Source organism: Arachis hypogaea, chromosome 4 (assembly GCF_003086295.3).
Source record: "Arachis hypogaea cultivar Tifrunner chromosome 4, arahy.Tifrunner.gnm2.J5K5, whole genome shotgun sequence".
Lineage (NCBI taxonomy): Eukaryota > Viridiplantae > Streptophyta > Magnoliopsida > Fabales > Fabaceae > Arachis > Arachis hypogaea.
The window spans coordinates 46,910,609-46,926,516 of record NC_092039.1 but is presented as its reverse complement, the minus strand read 5'-3'; the positions used below and the strand labels follow the sequence as shown (position 1 = coordinate 46,926,516).

General features: G+C 40.0%; 1 non-coding gene across 1 annotated transcript; it reads right to left on the bottom strand.

Moving 5' to 3' along the window:
- Positions 1-15,725: 15,725 nt before the first annotated feature.
- Positions 15,726-15,833, bottom strand: LOC112799320 (small nucleolar RNA R71). Its single transcript, XR_003200895.1, has one exon. It is a non-coding gene; the product is annotated as a small nucleolar RNA R71 (small nucleolar RNA).
- Positions 15,834-15,908: the final 75 nt, after the last annotated feature.

The window sequence follows — 15,908 nt, the reverse complement described above, 5'->3', positions numbered from 1 at the left end:
GAATCCGGAAGGTCTAAACCTTTTCTGTTGTATTCTGAGTAGGATTCAAGGATTGAATGACTGTGACGAGCTTCAAACTCGCGATTGTGGGGCGTTAGTGACAGATGCAAAAGAATCACTGGATTCTATTCCAACATGATCAAGAACTGACAACTGAATAGCCGTGCTGTGACAGAGCGCGTTGAACATTTTCACTGAGAGGACGAGACTGTAGCCATTGACAACAGTGATGCCCAACATACAGCTTGCCATGGAAAGGAGTAAGAAGGATTGGATGAAGACAATAGGAAAGCAGAGAGACAGAAGGGAGAAAGCATCTCCATACGCTTATCTGAAATTCTCACCAATGAATTACATAAGTATCTCTATCTTTATTTTATGCTTTATTCTTAAATCCTCTATAACCATTTGAATTCGCCTGACTGAGATTTACAAGGTGACCATAGCTTGCTTCATACCAACAATCTCCGTGGGACCGACCCTTACTCGCGTAAGGTTTATTACTTGGACGACCCAGTGCACTTGCTGGTTAGTTGTGCGAAGTTGTGATAAAGAGTTGAGATTGCAATTGAGCGTACCATGTTTATGGCGACATTGATGATCACAATTTCGTGCAGCACGGACCGATCATTCATGTTTCCTCACAGAGTAGTAGAAGACTTGTTGATAAAGGTGAGAGACTTTATCTTTCTAGCAGACTTTGTAGTGTTGGATATGGAGGAAGGAGCCAAGACCTCTATCATCTTAGGAAGGCCATTCTTAGCCACTGCCAGAGCCATTATTGATGTCCAAAAGGGTGAACTTGTCCTTAGACTACATGAGGAGAAAATGATATTCAATGTGTTCAAGGCCATGAGTTACCCACAATACTTATTAGGAGAATGTATGAGGTTGGACTCGGTGGATGCTGTAGTGCAAGAAACTCTTGATCAAAAAAAACTTGAGGGGTTAACAGAAGAAGAGGAAGAAGCATCAAGTGAAGAGGCTACAACAGTTGAAATTCATGTTCAGGGCACACTAGAAGGGAAGGATGAAAGAAAAGAAGCACCCAAACTGGAACTAAAGGAACTGCCGCCCACTCTCAAGTATGCATACTTGGGAGAGAATGAAAGCTATCCATTAATCATAAATTTAGCCCTCAGCCAAGAACGAGAGGAAGAGTTACTTCAAGTCTAACAAAAGCATAAGGATGCCATTGGATGGACACTTGCTGACTTGAAGGGAATCAGTTCAGCCATATACATGCATAAGATACTATTGGAAGAGGATGCCAAACCTTCCATTCAACCCCAAAGGAGGCTGAATTTATAAAGGAAGTTATGAAGGAAGTGGTACAGAAGGAAGTCATGAAGCTGTGGCAGGGAGGAGTAATCTAACCAATCTCGGATAGCCCATGGGTCAGCCCTGTCCAAGTGGTCCCCAAGAAAGGAGGAATCACTGTGGTACCCAATGAAAGGAATGAGCTAATCCCTATAAGAACTGTCACATGATGGAGGATGTGTATTGATTACAGAAAACTCAATGAAGCCACAAGAAAATATCACTTCCCACTTCCCTTCATGGACTAGATGCTGGAAAGACTTGCAGGACACGCATATTATTGTTTTCTAGATGGTTATTCAGGATATAACCAAATAGTGGTTGATCCAAGAGACCAGGAGAAAACATCATTTACTTGCCCAAATGGAGTGTTTGCCTACAGGCATATGCCATTTGGGCTATGTAATGCACCTACAACTTTTCAACGCTGCATGCTTTCCATCTTCTCGGATATGATAGAAAATTTCATTGAAGTTTTCATGGATGACTTTTCAGTATTCAGAGATTCCTTTCCCAATTGCCTAAATCATCTTGCCTTGGCATTAAAAAGATGTCAAGAGACCAATCTAGTCTTGAATTGGGAAAAATGACACTTTATGGTAACAGACGGAATAGTCCTTGGCCATAAAGTTTCTAACCAAGGTATTGAGATAGACAGAGCTAAGGTAGAGCTAATTGAAAAATTACCTCCACCGAGTGATGTCAAGGCAATTAGGAGCTTTTTGGGGGCATGCTGGCTTCTGCATAAGGTTTATTAAAGATTTTTCAAAGATAGCCAAGCCCTTAAGCAATCTCCTTATGTCTGATACACCATTTATCTTTGATGAGAAGTGCATGCTCGCATTTGAAAACTTGAAAAAGAAGCTATCCTCAGCTCCTATCATCACCCCTTCTGATTGGAATTCGCCATTCGAACTGATGTGTGATGCATCTGATTTTGCAGTTGGGGCAATGTTAGGACAGAGAAAAGAAAATTTGGTGCATGTCATATACTATGCCAGCAAGGCCCTGAATTACACTCAACGAAATTATACCACTACCGAAAAGGAGTTGCTGGCAATAGTTTTTGCATTTGACAAATTTAGATCATACCTCATTGGTTCTAAAGTGATTGTTTTCACTGATCACACGGAACTTAAATATCTACTTGCCAAAAAAGAATCAAAACCAAGACTAATCAGATGGATCTTATTGTTGCAGGAATTTAATATTGAGATTAGAGACAAAAAGGGCGTAAAGAACAAGGTAGCAGATCATTTATCCAGAATCCCTTGTGAGAAAGGTGCTACACATGATACAAGTGTGAATGAGTTCTTTCCAGATGAGCAGCTAATGTTGGTTCACAAGGAACCCTAGTTTGCAGATATTGCCAATTTTAAGGCAGCTGGTGACTTGCCTCCTGGATTCAACAAACATCAAAGAAGAAAACTCATCAATGATGCTAAATATTTCATTTGGGATGAGCCTTATCTCTTCAAGAAATGCTCAGATGGAATCCTTAGGAGGTGCATTTCAGAAGAAGAGGGATGAGAGGTCTTGTGGAATTGTCATAGTGCTAGCTATGGAGGTCATTTTGGAGGAGAAAGAATCGCAGCAAAGGTGCTACAATGTGGATTCTTCTGGCCCACTATCTTCAAGGATGCTAAGGAACTGGTGAGGAGCTGCAATGAGTGCCAAAGGACTGGAAATCTGCCCAAGAGAAATGAGATGCCACAACAATATATCTTAGAACTTGAACTGTTCAATGTATGGGGGATCGACTTCATGAGACCATTCCCAACCTCATATTCAAACAAGTATATCTTGGTGGCAGTGGACTATGTATCTAAGTGGGTGGAGGCCGTGGCAACCCTAACAAATGACAACAAGGTGGTCATAAACTTTCTTAGAAAGAATATCTTCACCAGATTTGGAGTTCCACGAGCCCTCATCAGTGACGGAGGGAATCATTTTTGCAATAGACCATTGGAGACCCTACTCTTAAGGTATGGGGTGAAGCATAAGGTTGCCACACCTTATCATCTCCAAACAAGTGAACAAACCGAGATATCCGACAGAGAGTTAAAAAGGATATTGAAAAAGACTGTGGGGGCATCAAGGAAGGACTGGGCGAAAAAAGTGGATGATGCTCTTTGGGCGTACAGGACAACCTTCAAAACACCAATTGGGATGTCCCCATATCAACTGGTATATGGAAAAGCATGCCACCTACCATTAGAGCTGGAGCACAAAGCCTTTTGGGCTATCAAGATACTGAACCTCGACAGCACTACTGCTGGTGAAAAAATAGTCTTACAGCTGCAAGAACTGGAAGAGTTTAGGTCTCAAGCCTATGAAAACACTAAGATCTATAAGGAGAAAGCAAAAAGGAGACATGATCTCAACTTGGCACCAAGAAGTTTCGAAGAAGGACAACATGTACTCCTCTACAACTCCAAACTGAGACTCTTCCATGGAAAACTTAAATCAAGGTAGTCTGGACCCTTTTTGGTCACAAAGGTCTCACCTTATGGGCATATAGAAATCATGGAAGAAAGCTCAAAGAGGACATTTACTGTGAATGGGCAAAGACTCAAACACTACTTGGGCAGCATGGGGGAAGACCCCAAACAGAAGTATAATCTCAACTAGAGAAGCCACCGTCGAGCTAGCGACGCTAAAAAAGTGCTTTGTTGGGAGGCAACCCAACCTGAGGTAGTTTCTTTTCATTATTATCTCAATAAAGGATTCAAGAAGAATTCTCCATATTGTGAGGAGTGGTGCACGAAATTGTGATCACTATAACTGCGCACAACTAACCAGCAAGTGTACTGGGTCGTCCAAGTAATAAACCTTACGCGAGTAAGGGTCGATCCCACAGAGATTGTTGGTATGAAGCAAGCTATGGTCACCTTGTAAATCTTAGTCAGGCAAACTCAAATGGGTATGGTGATAAACGCATAAAACATAAAGATAAAGATAGAGATACTTATGTAATTCATTGGTAGGAATTTCAGATAAGCGTATGAAGATGCCTTCCCTTCCGTCTCTCTGCTTTCCTACTGTCTTCGTCCAATCCTTCTTCTTCCTTTCCATGGCAAGCTTAAGCAAGGGTTTCACCGTTGTCAGTGGCTACCTCCCATCCTCTCAGTGGAAATGTTCAACGCACCCTGTCACGGCACGGCTATCCATCTGTCGGTTCTCGATCAGGCCGGAATAGAATCCAGTGATTCTTTTGCGTCTGTCACTAATGCCCCGCCCTCAGGAGTTTGCACGTCACAGTCATTCAATCATTGAATCCTACTCAGAATACCACAGACAAGGTTAGACCTTCCGGATTCTCTTGAATGTCGCCATCAGTTCTAGCCTATACCACGAAGACTCTGATCTCACGGAATGGCTGGCTCGGTTGTCAGGCGAGCACTCGGTTGTCAGGCGATCAACCATGCATCGTGTATCAGGAATCCAAGAGATATTCACCCAATCGAAGGTAGAACGGAGGTGGTTGTCAGTCACACGTTCATAGGTGAGAATGATGATGAGTGTCACGGATCATCACATTCATCAAGTTGAAGAACAAGTGATATGTTAGAACAAGAACAAGCGGAATTGAATAGAAGAACAATAGTAATTGCATTAATACTCGAGGTACAGCAGAGCTCCACACCTTAATCTATGGTGTGTAGAAACTCCACCGTTGAAAATACATAAGAACAAGAGTGATCATTGGCTTCGGTCCCAGAGAGGGAACCAGAAGAACCAAGATTCCAAATACAATAGCAAAAGGTCCTACTTATAGAAAACTAGTAGCCTAAGGTTTACAGAGATGAGTAAATGACATAAAAATCCACTTCCGGGCCCACTTGGTGTGTGCTTGGGCTGAGCATTGAAGCATTTTCGTGTAGAGACTCTCCTTGGAGTTAAACGCCAGCTTTTATGCCAGTTTGGGCGTTTAACTCCCATTTTGGTGCCAGTTCCGGCGTTTAACGCTGGGATTTCTGAGGGTGACTTTGAATACCGGTTTGGGCCATCAAATCTTGGGCAAAGTATGGACTATCATATATTTCTGGAAAGCCCAGGATGTCTACTTTCCAACGCCGTTGAGAGCGCGCCAATTAAGCTTCTGTAGCTCCAGAAAATCCACTTCGAGTGCAGGGAGGTCAGAATCCAACAGCATCTGCAGTCCTTTTCAGTCTCTGAATCATATTTTTGCTCAGGTCCCTCAATTTCAGCCAGAAAATACCTGAAATCACAGAAAAACACACAAACTCATAGTAAAGTCCAGAAAAGTTAATTTTAACTAAAAACTAATAAAAATATACTAAAAACTAACTAGATCATACTAAAAACATACTAAAAACAATGCCAAAAAGCGTACAAATTATCCGCTCATCAAGGAGCTAAGTTTGGTGTTGCACACCAAAACCTTCCAAGGGTGAATTTGAAACTTTAAGTTTGGTGTTCCACCAAGGACTCCACCTGAAGAGTGCATTGCAACCCTTCATTGATAAAACATCTGCTCTAACAAACGGAGAAACTACTTGACAAAAATGTTTAATCTCTAATGCATAGTTGCTTTTCTAATTCATAATTGTCTCTTAATAAAAGTACATGAGGTTTCTGCATGTATTCAATTTGTTGCATTAGGCAAAGAACTAAGTTTGGTGTTCACACACCAAATTAAGTTCAAAAATTCACAGGCATACATGCATGCTAACCATTTTCCAAGTGCTTGGGGAAACAAGAAACTTCCAATAGTTTTATAGGAAGTCAATCAATCTCAGGAAGGAACCATACATCATCATCCAAGGAAGACATCAAGAGGTTGTATTGAACTATCTCTGAGTATAGTGCTTTAATTGAAAGTATGATTGAATATTATTCTCATGGATATCCATATTCTGCTTGTTCTCTCCTTAGTCACATATAAGTGTGTTGGTCTAAGTCCCTAGCTTTCCAATTTTATCTTTCTTATATGTATTCTTGTCATTTAAGTCAATTAAAAAGAAGATGTTATGAAAAACAAGAGTGGGTTTAGCTTGTGAAGTAATTTCTTAAGTTTATGGTATGGTAACTAATTAGCTAAGTTGGTTCACCAACAAGGTAATCAGGCAATTATATGCTCTAAATCACATGCTTAGAAAACATCCTATTGAGACTAACCAATTAACAAGATCCTAATAAGAAAAAGAGAAAGAATAATAAGAGTATGAAAAGGAAGGAAAAGTTATAAGAAATAAGGCTAGGCACCAAGGGTTTGAATATTGAGGCATGTGTCTGTGGTGTTCCTGTGCAAGGGATATGCTTGGATGAATAAGCTCTTAGGGGTGCCTTATCACTTGGTAACTTGGGTTAACTAATCCGGGATTATCAGCTGAAAGTCCATTATCAAGAGCAACCTTTGCTACAGAGCACTTAGTAACCCAAAGAGGTGCTGGACACCAAGGTCTCAAGAAAGAAAAAAAATAACAAACCATGTGCCTGTGGTGTGTATGTATGGGGGAAAGAGGCTTGAGGGAGTAAGTCCTTATGGGTGTCTTAACACCTAGCACCTTGAACCAACTGGTTCGGGAGTGTTGGCTGAAAGCTTATCTTAAAGAGTCGCCCTCTCACAGAGCACTTAGCCTAAAAAGAATGCAATAAACTCTGGAAAGGAAGGGAAGATCAATAAATAAGAAGTTTCAAAGGATGCAATGAAACAAGTGTTCAAGGGCATGATAAGGGCCTGAACACCAGTGAAGGAATGAACCTAAGTTGCTGTGCATGAAACCCCATAAACCAGAAATTTGACTTCTATAACAATAGATTGTTTATCTTGTTCTTTCATTCATTCTTCCTATGTTTTAGTACTTGCTTAGGGACAAGCAAGCTTTAAGTTTGGTGTTGTGATGCTAGGGCATCTTGGCCAGTTTCACTGACCTTTTCTTTACTGTTTTAGGGTAGTTTCATGAATTTTCTTAGTAAATAAGCAAGTTTTGGATGATAATACACTTACATCTTGATTCAAGCAAACATTGTGAACTTTACATGATTTCATGAGAATTAGGCAGGAATTGAATGATATAATTGATGATGCATGATCTCATGACTTGGAATAGAGCTTTGATGCTCTTTAATTTCTTGATTTCAGGACAAAGGAAGCAAGAAGGAGCCACGTTAATCTAATTAACGTGACCACTAACGTGGAATGGGGACAAGCTTATAGCGTTAATGGAAAAAGTGATTGCCAATAACGCCTTCGAAGCCATCATAGCCCACGTTATTTGCCATGTTAACTACATTAACTTGGTACCTAACGTAGAGGAGGAAGAGGAGCTCCAACGTTAGTGGTAAAAGTGAATGCTACTAACGTTCCACAAAGGCACAATTAAGCCACGATAAGAGTCATGTTAATCTAATTAACGTGACCTCTAATGTGGGAGGAGGAAGCAATCGCCAATGTTAGTGACACTCACCTTTGTCACTAACGTTGGACTATGCCAAGAGTGCCCACGTTAATGGTCACGTTAAGACCACTAACGTGAAGAGTAACGTGGAGCTAAGCATGATAAGCCAACGTTAGTGACACTCACCTTTGTCACTAATGTTGGAGATGGCGATCACCACCACGTTAGTGGCCACGTTAATCCAATTAACGTGAACTCTAACAAGGGAAGGAGGGGCGTTTGGAGCGTTAGTGACAAGGGTAAGCGTCACTAACACTCTCGAAGCTTAGGCATGCCCACGTTAAGGGTCACGTTAGTTATACTAACGTGAACTCTAACGTAGGGAAAGGGGGAAAAAAGCAACGTTATTGGAAAAGGTGAGTGCCAATAACATTTGTGAAGGACCAAGAGGCAACGTTAGTGGTCACGTTAGTGCCACTAACATTGAAGTTAACGTGGATCATTTTGGGTTGGAACATTAATGAAAAAGGTGATCGTCACTAATGTTCTCGGACCCATATTTTCACTTAACGTTAACACCACTAACGTCCTAACTAACGTCCATGCCTAACTCACACTTTTCTGCAAGCAAAGCTGAGCCCACTGAAGATTGTAACTGCTTCAACTCAAGATCAAAGGCCCATATCCAAGACCTGAAGAACTAACTAGAAGATCAAGAAGAGTAGTATATATAGGAGTGTTTTGAACTAGAAGGGGGCTTGGAATTTTTGGAGAACTACACTCTATATATTTACTTTTCTGCATTTTATAGTTTTGTGAAGAATGTACTCTTTTCTACCATTTTCCATTTCCAGAGCTATGAACAGCTAAACCCCCTGTCATTCGGATAGGGAGCTCTGTTGTAATTTGATGGATCAATTATAGTTTTCATTCTTCTTCCTCTTTCTTTTCTCTTGATTTATTAGAAAGCTTTCGATCTTAATTCAATTGGTTAGTTGTCTTGGAAAAGAAACTCTCCATAATTAGATCTCCTCTGAGCCTTGGAAAAGGGATAAGGAGATCATACTAGAAATGCTTTCTCATGTTGGACCAAATTGGGGTTTGGACGGATATAGTGACATGTAATCCTCCCAACACTTTGATTTGGAAATACATGTGGTATAATCAGTGACCATACTTCATCTCTTCCCATGAGCAATTAAATCAAGGAATTGGGCAATTGTTCAAGCTTAGAGAGATTGGGTTGTCAAGGATTTGGGATCCAATCACCTAAGATTGCCAAGGAGATCAATGAATGCATTGATTGAGGAAGAGATGTGAATGAACTTGATCTGGAGAATGCAACATCTCCTAAGCCCAATGAATCCCCCATTTCTGATCTTACCCATTCTCTTTACATTCTGCCATTTATCTTCATGCTTAATTTCCCAAATCCCCATTTAAGATTCTGCCCTATACTTTCTGCATTTTACTTTCCCGCCATTTAATTTTCTGCAACTCTCAACCAAATTTCTGTTTAGGTCAACTAGCACATCTTTCCAACTAAAGTTGCTTGACCAATCAATCCCTGTGGGATTCGACCTCATTCTATTGTCAGTTTTTACTTGACGACAATTTAGTATACTTGCCAAAGGGAAATTTGTTGAGAGACAAGTTTTTGTGCATCACATACACATGAGAAGGGGGCAATTATAGCACAAATTGGTAGTAATGCATGCTAAAGGGGTCAAAAACATAAAAAATCTCATGTAACACTCAACCTTAAGGATTTCTTTAACATCTCAATTCACTCAAACCATTATCGATGGACTCCTCATGAGCAATATGACACCAAAATCAAGCAAAATCAACCATAATATGAACAAATCATAAACCAAACAATCACAAAAGGCACAAAGATGCAAAAGAGCTATATGCAAGAAACTATACACAAAGGAAGATCCAACCTAGCACTTTTCTTTAACGTCCTTATGTTGGACGGTCATGATCTCAAATCTCATCGCCTTCGTGTGCGTCCTCAAGAAGGAACACCTCAACCTCTTTGTTGCTTTTCATTTTCTCTCTATGGTATAACTATAGATGATGACCATTAACTTTGAAGATGTTGGAGCTTAAAGGGTGTCTTAGGTGGAAGACCCCATTTGGCTCTGCTTTCTCCACTCTATAAGGACCTTCCCACCTTGACCTCAACTTTTTGGGCCCCAACCTCAACCTAGAGTTATAATGGAGAACTAACTCACCCGCTCTAAACTCTCTCCTTCTTATGTTTCTATCATGCACTGCTTTCATCTTCTCCTTGTAGAGCCTTGAATTCTCATAGGCATCCAATCGAAGGCACTCAAGCCCACTAACTATAACTTCCTTTCGAATTCAACCCCAAATCCTGTGTTGCATTCTTTTACGACCTAATACACTTTATGTTCTATCTTTACCGGGAGATGACAAGCCTTCCCATAGACCAACCGGAATGGGCTCATGCCAATTGGCGTCTTGTAAGCTGTCTGGTAGGCCCAAAGTGCATCTACGAGCTTAGTACTCTAATCCTTCCTATGAGGCTTCACAACCTTTTCCAATATGTGTTTGATTTCCCGGTTGGAGACATCGGCTTGGCCATTTGTTTGGGGGTGGTATGCCGTGGCCACTTTATGGATGATGCCATACTTCCTCATTACACCTGCTGATGGGGGAAAAACTATTCCACACAAACTCACCGGCAAGTATACCGGGTCGCATCAAGTAGTAAAACTCACAAGAGTGAGGTTGATCCCACGAGGATTGATTGGATTAAGCAACTTTAGTTAGGTGATTAATTTAGTTAAGCTAATATTGATGAATTGAGTGGAAATTGATTGGCAGAATGTTAAAGTGCTAGGAATTGTAACTTGCATAATGTAATTGACCAGAAAGCTAAATAACAAAAAGCAAAATTTATTGGATCCCAATTCCTTGGCAATCCAATCTCTCTAATCACAATCAATCTTGCCAAATCCTTGATCTAATTGTCATGAGAAGAGTTAGAGCACGTTTCTCTCATCCATAAGCCACACTAACTCTCAAGATCTCAATTCCTCCCGAATGGTGTTGATCAAGAGAGTAGTGAAGGATAGAACTTCAGTTCTAATGAAGGTGATTCCCCTTACGAGGCTCACACCCACATTTAATTGAGTTAAACCCCCTTCTTGAGTGAATACTTCACAATCAAAGTAGAAGATACCCAATAGCTACACAATTGAATTTAGAAGAAGAAGAAGTTCATTGATTCATTAGAATTACAATAGAGCTCCTCCCCCTAATGAAATTGGGGTTTAATTCATCATTGCTCTAGTACCAAATAAAAGAAAAGAAAAGTTGTAGAAAAATAAATGACAAAAAAAAGAACAGATCTAAAATTCTCAAGAAAACAGAAAAGAAAATGGTGAAGAAGAAGATATGCAGAAGAGATCAAAAGTCCCCAAAGAAATTAAATTTCCTTCTATTTATACACTTTCTAATTTGGTCATTCAAGTACTTGGAGTGGGCTTTTTGGCCTTTGATGAAACAGATCAGAATGGATCATCAGTTGGTGTGGTTGGGATCTTGCTTTAGGAGAACGCAGCGTTTTCAAAATGAACGCTGCGTTTATTCATCGACGCGTGCTGATGACAAGTCATCATATACCCATTTTTCAAGCTAATTTCACTTGTTTTATTAGTCTTTATGCACTTTCTTGCATCCTAAGTAAGTGATTTGGAATGAAAATGCATAACTTCTTTAAATCAAACAACTACCATTAAATTGATGCTAACTCATGAGGTTTAAGCTAAATTTAATTGATTTTTAATTGATTTATAAGCCTTGTGAATTTAGTGATACTTTGAGTGGTTGTTTTGATTATTTAAAGGTGAAGAAAAGAAGAAAAGAGGAAGCGTGGCTTAAGAAAGCGTGGCCCAAGAGAGAAAAGAGTGTGGCGCATGGAAGGGAGGAAGCAAACATTGCCCTCCACAAGGGCATGCTGCCCTCTAGGAGGGCAACATAAGGAAGCAAGCTTTGAGAGGCAACACTGCCCTGCCCTCCTCAAGGGCAGAGCACAAATTGGTGCCATGGATCAAGGAGAGCAAAAACTCTGCCCTGCCCTCCTCAAGGGCAATATCGGGCTCATCAAAGGAATAAATTCAAAGAAAAAGCTCACCAATGCTTGCCACAAGGATCGAACACGGCACCATGAGGAAGCAAGGAACTAGGCCTTATTTTGGTGCCAAGAAAACCAAGAAAAATAAGTAGCGTGCTGATGAGCGGATAATTTGTACGCTTTTTGGCATTGTTTTTAGTATGTTTTTAGTATGATCTAGTTAGTTTTTAGTATATTTTTATTAGTTTTTAGTTAAAATTCACTTTTCTGGACTTTACTATGAGTTTGTGTGTTTTTCTGTGATTTCAGGTATTTTCTGGCTGAAATTGAGGGACCTGAGCAAAAATCTGATTCAGAGACTGAAAAGGACTGCAGATGCTGTTGGATTCTGACCTCCCTGCACTCGAAGCGGATTTTCTGGAGCTACAGAGGCCCAATTGGCGCGCTCTCAACGGCGTTGGAAAGTAGACATCCTGGGCTTTCCAGCAATATATGATAGTCCATACTTTGCCCAAGATTTGATGGCCCAAACCGGCGTTCAAAGTCACCCTCAGAAATCCCAGCGTTAAACGCTGGAACTGGCACCAAAATGGGAGTTAAACGCCCAAACTGGCATAAAAGCTGGCGTTTAACTCCAAGAGAGGTCTCTGCACGAAAATGCTTCATTGCTCAGCCCAAGCACACACCAAGTGGGCCCGGAAGTGGATTTTTATGTCATTTACTCATTACTGTAAACCTTAGGCTACTAGTTTTCTATAAGTAGGACCTTTTACTGTTGTATTGAGACATCGAGGGGTAGCTATCTTCATTGTTATGCTATCTTAGATCATTGGGAGGCTGGCCTCATGGCCATGCCTAGACCTTGTTCTTATGTATCTTCAACGGTGGAGTTTCTACACACCATAGATTAAGGTGTGGAGCTCTGCTGTACCTCGAGTATTAATGCAATTACTATTGTTCTTCCATTCAATTCCGCTTGTTCTTGTTCTAAGATATCACTTGTTCTTCAACTTGATGAATGTGATGATCCGTGACACTCATCATCATTCTCACCTATGAACGTGTGACTGACAACCACCTCCGTTCTACCTTCGACTAGGTGAATATCTCTTGGATTCCTGATTGCACGATGCATGGTTGATCGCCTGACAACTGAGTGCTCGCCTGACAACCGAGCCAACCATTCCGTGAGATCAGAGTCTTCGTGGTATAGGCTAGAACTGATGGCGGCATTCAAGAGAATCTGGAAGGTCTAACCTTGTCTGTGGTATTCTGAGTAGGATTCGATGATTGAATGACTGTGACGTGCTTCAAACTCCTAGCAGGCGGGGCGTTAGTGACAGACGCAAAAGAATCGCTGGATTCTATTCTGGCCTAACCGAGAACCGACAGATGATTAGCCATGCTGTGACAGAGCATAGGAACATTTTCACTGAGAGGATGGGAGGTAGCCACTGACAACGGTGAAACCCTTGCATAAGCTTGCCATGGAAAGGAGTAAGAAGGATTGGATGAAGACAGTAGGAAAGCAGAGAGACGGAAGGGAAGGCATCTTCATGCGCTTATCTGAAGTTCCTACCAATGAATTACATAAGTACCTCTATCTTTATCTTTATGTTTTTATGCGTTCATCACCATATCCATTTGAGTTTGCCTGACTAAGATTTACAAGATGACCATAGCTTGCTTCATACCAACAATCTCTGTGGGATCGACCCTTACTCGCGTAAGGTTTATTACTTGGACGACCCAGTACACTTGCTGGTTAGTTGTGCGAAGTTGTGTTTATGCCATGGTATTGAACACCAAGTTTTTGGATTCATTACCGGGGATTATTTGAGTTGTGAAAAGTACTGATCACAATTTCGTGCACCAAGTTTTTGGCGCCGTTGCCGGGGATTGTTGAGTTTGGACAACTGACGGTTCATCTTGTTGCTTAGATTAGGTATTTTTTCTTCAGAGTTCTTAGGAATGAATTCTAGTGTTTCAAGGTGATGTTCTTATCATCACCAAAGCTGATTGATCTTCATCAATTTAGCTCTTGAATGCAATGTTCTGCTGAAGCTTGGCTGACCATGTCTAATTCCTTTAGACTGAAGCTTTAGACTAACATTGCATGATTCCTGGGATTCTCATTAAGAATTTTGATATCTTTTTCCACTTAATTTTCGAAAAACACAAAAAAAATCAAAAAAATCATAAAATCCAAAAATTTCTTGTTTGAGTCTAGTGTCTCATGTTAAGTTTGGTGTCAATTGCATGCATCCATTCATGTGTTCTTAAGGATCTTCAAATAATTCTTGATGATTTCTTACTCTGATCTTTGAATTCTCTTGACTTGAGTGTTTTATGTGTCTCATATGCATTCTCATTAGTGTCAGTAGTATACAAACTGCTAAGTTTGGTGTCTTGCATGCATAGTTATTTGATTCTTGTTGCATTTTGATTTTTCCTTATTATTAAAAATCCAAAAATATTTTCTTATTTGTGTCTTCTCAAGTCAATACTACAGAGAAATTAAAGATTCAGAACATACAGCAGAGGAATTACACAGAAAAGCTGGGCGTTCAAAACGCCCAGTGAAGAAGGACAGACTGGCGTTTAAACGCCAGCCAGGGTACCTGGTTGGGCGTTTAACGCCCAAAAGGGTATAATTTTGGGCGTTAAACGCCAGAATGTGCACCATTCTGGGCGTTTAACGCCAGGATGGCACAAGAGGGAAGATTCTGTTTTTCAATGCAATTTTTTTTCAGGTTTTCAAAGTTTTTCAAAATCAAATCTTTTTCAAATCATATCTTTTCAATCATGTGTTTTCAAAATCAATTTCTTTCCATTTTCAAAGATACTTACTATCAATTAATGATTTGATTCAACACTTCAAGCATGTTGCCTTTTCTGTTGAGGAAGGTTTAATGTTTGAATCATATCTTTTCTTGTTAGTTAAGTTTTTAATTTTCAAAATCAAATCTTTTTTTTTAAATGTTTTTCAAATCATATCTTCTCAATCACATGTTTTTAAAAAACTAATCATATTTTCTTAACCACATCTTTTTCAAAATAGTTTTCAATCAAATCTTTTTGATTTCTAATTTTAAAATCTTTTTCAAAAATCACTTGATTTCTTTTCCACTTTCATTTTCGAAAATCAAGTAGTGTTTTCAAAAATGTTTTCAAAATCTTTTACTTAATTTTCGAAAATTGCTTCCCTTCTTCTCACATCCTTCTATTTATGGACTAACACTATCCCTTAATGCAAAATTCGAACTCCATCTTCTTTGATAAGTTCGAATTTTCTACTTCTGTCTTCTACTCTTCTTTTCCTCTGACACTTTAAGGAATCTCTATACTGTGACATAGAGGATTCCACATTTTCTTGTTCTCTTCTCTTTCATATGAGCAGGAGCAAAGACAAAGGCATTCTTGTTGAGACTGATCCTGAACCTGAAAGGACCTTGAAGAGAAAGCTAAGAGAAGCCAAAGCACAACTCTCTTTAGAGGACCTGACCGAATTCTTCAAAGAAGAAGAACACATGGCAGCCGAAAACAACAATGCCAACAATGCAAGGAAGGTGCTGGGTGACTTTACTGCACCTACTCCCGATTTCTATGGGAGAAGCATCTCTATCCCTGCCATTGGAGCAAACAACTTTGAGCTTAAGCCTCAATTAGTTTCTATAATGCAACAGAATTGCAAGTTCCATGGACTTCCATTGGAAGATCTTCATCAGTTCTTAGCTAAGTTCTTGCAAATCTATGACACTGTCAAGACTAATGGGGTTGACCCTGAGGTCTACAGACTTATGCTATTCCCTTTTGCTGTAAGAGACAAAGCTAGAACATGGTTGGACTCTCAACCTAAAGAAAGCCTGGACTCTTGGGAAAAGCTAGTCAATGCCTTCTTGGCAAAGTTCTTTCCACCTCAAAAATTGAGTAAGCTTAGAGTGGAAGTCCAAACCTTCAGACAGAAGGAAGGAGAATCCCTCTATGAAGCTTGGGAAAGATACAAACAATTAATCAGAAAGTGTCCTTCTGATATGCTTTCTGAATGGAGCATCATAGGTATTTTCTATGATGATCTCTCTGAACTATCCAAGATGTCTTTGGATAGCTCTGCA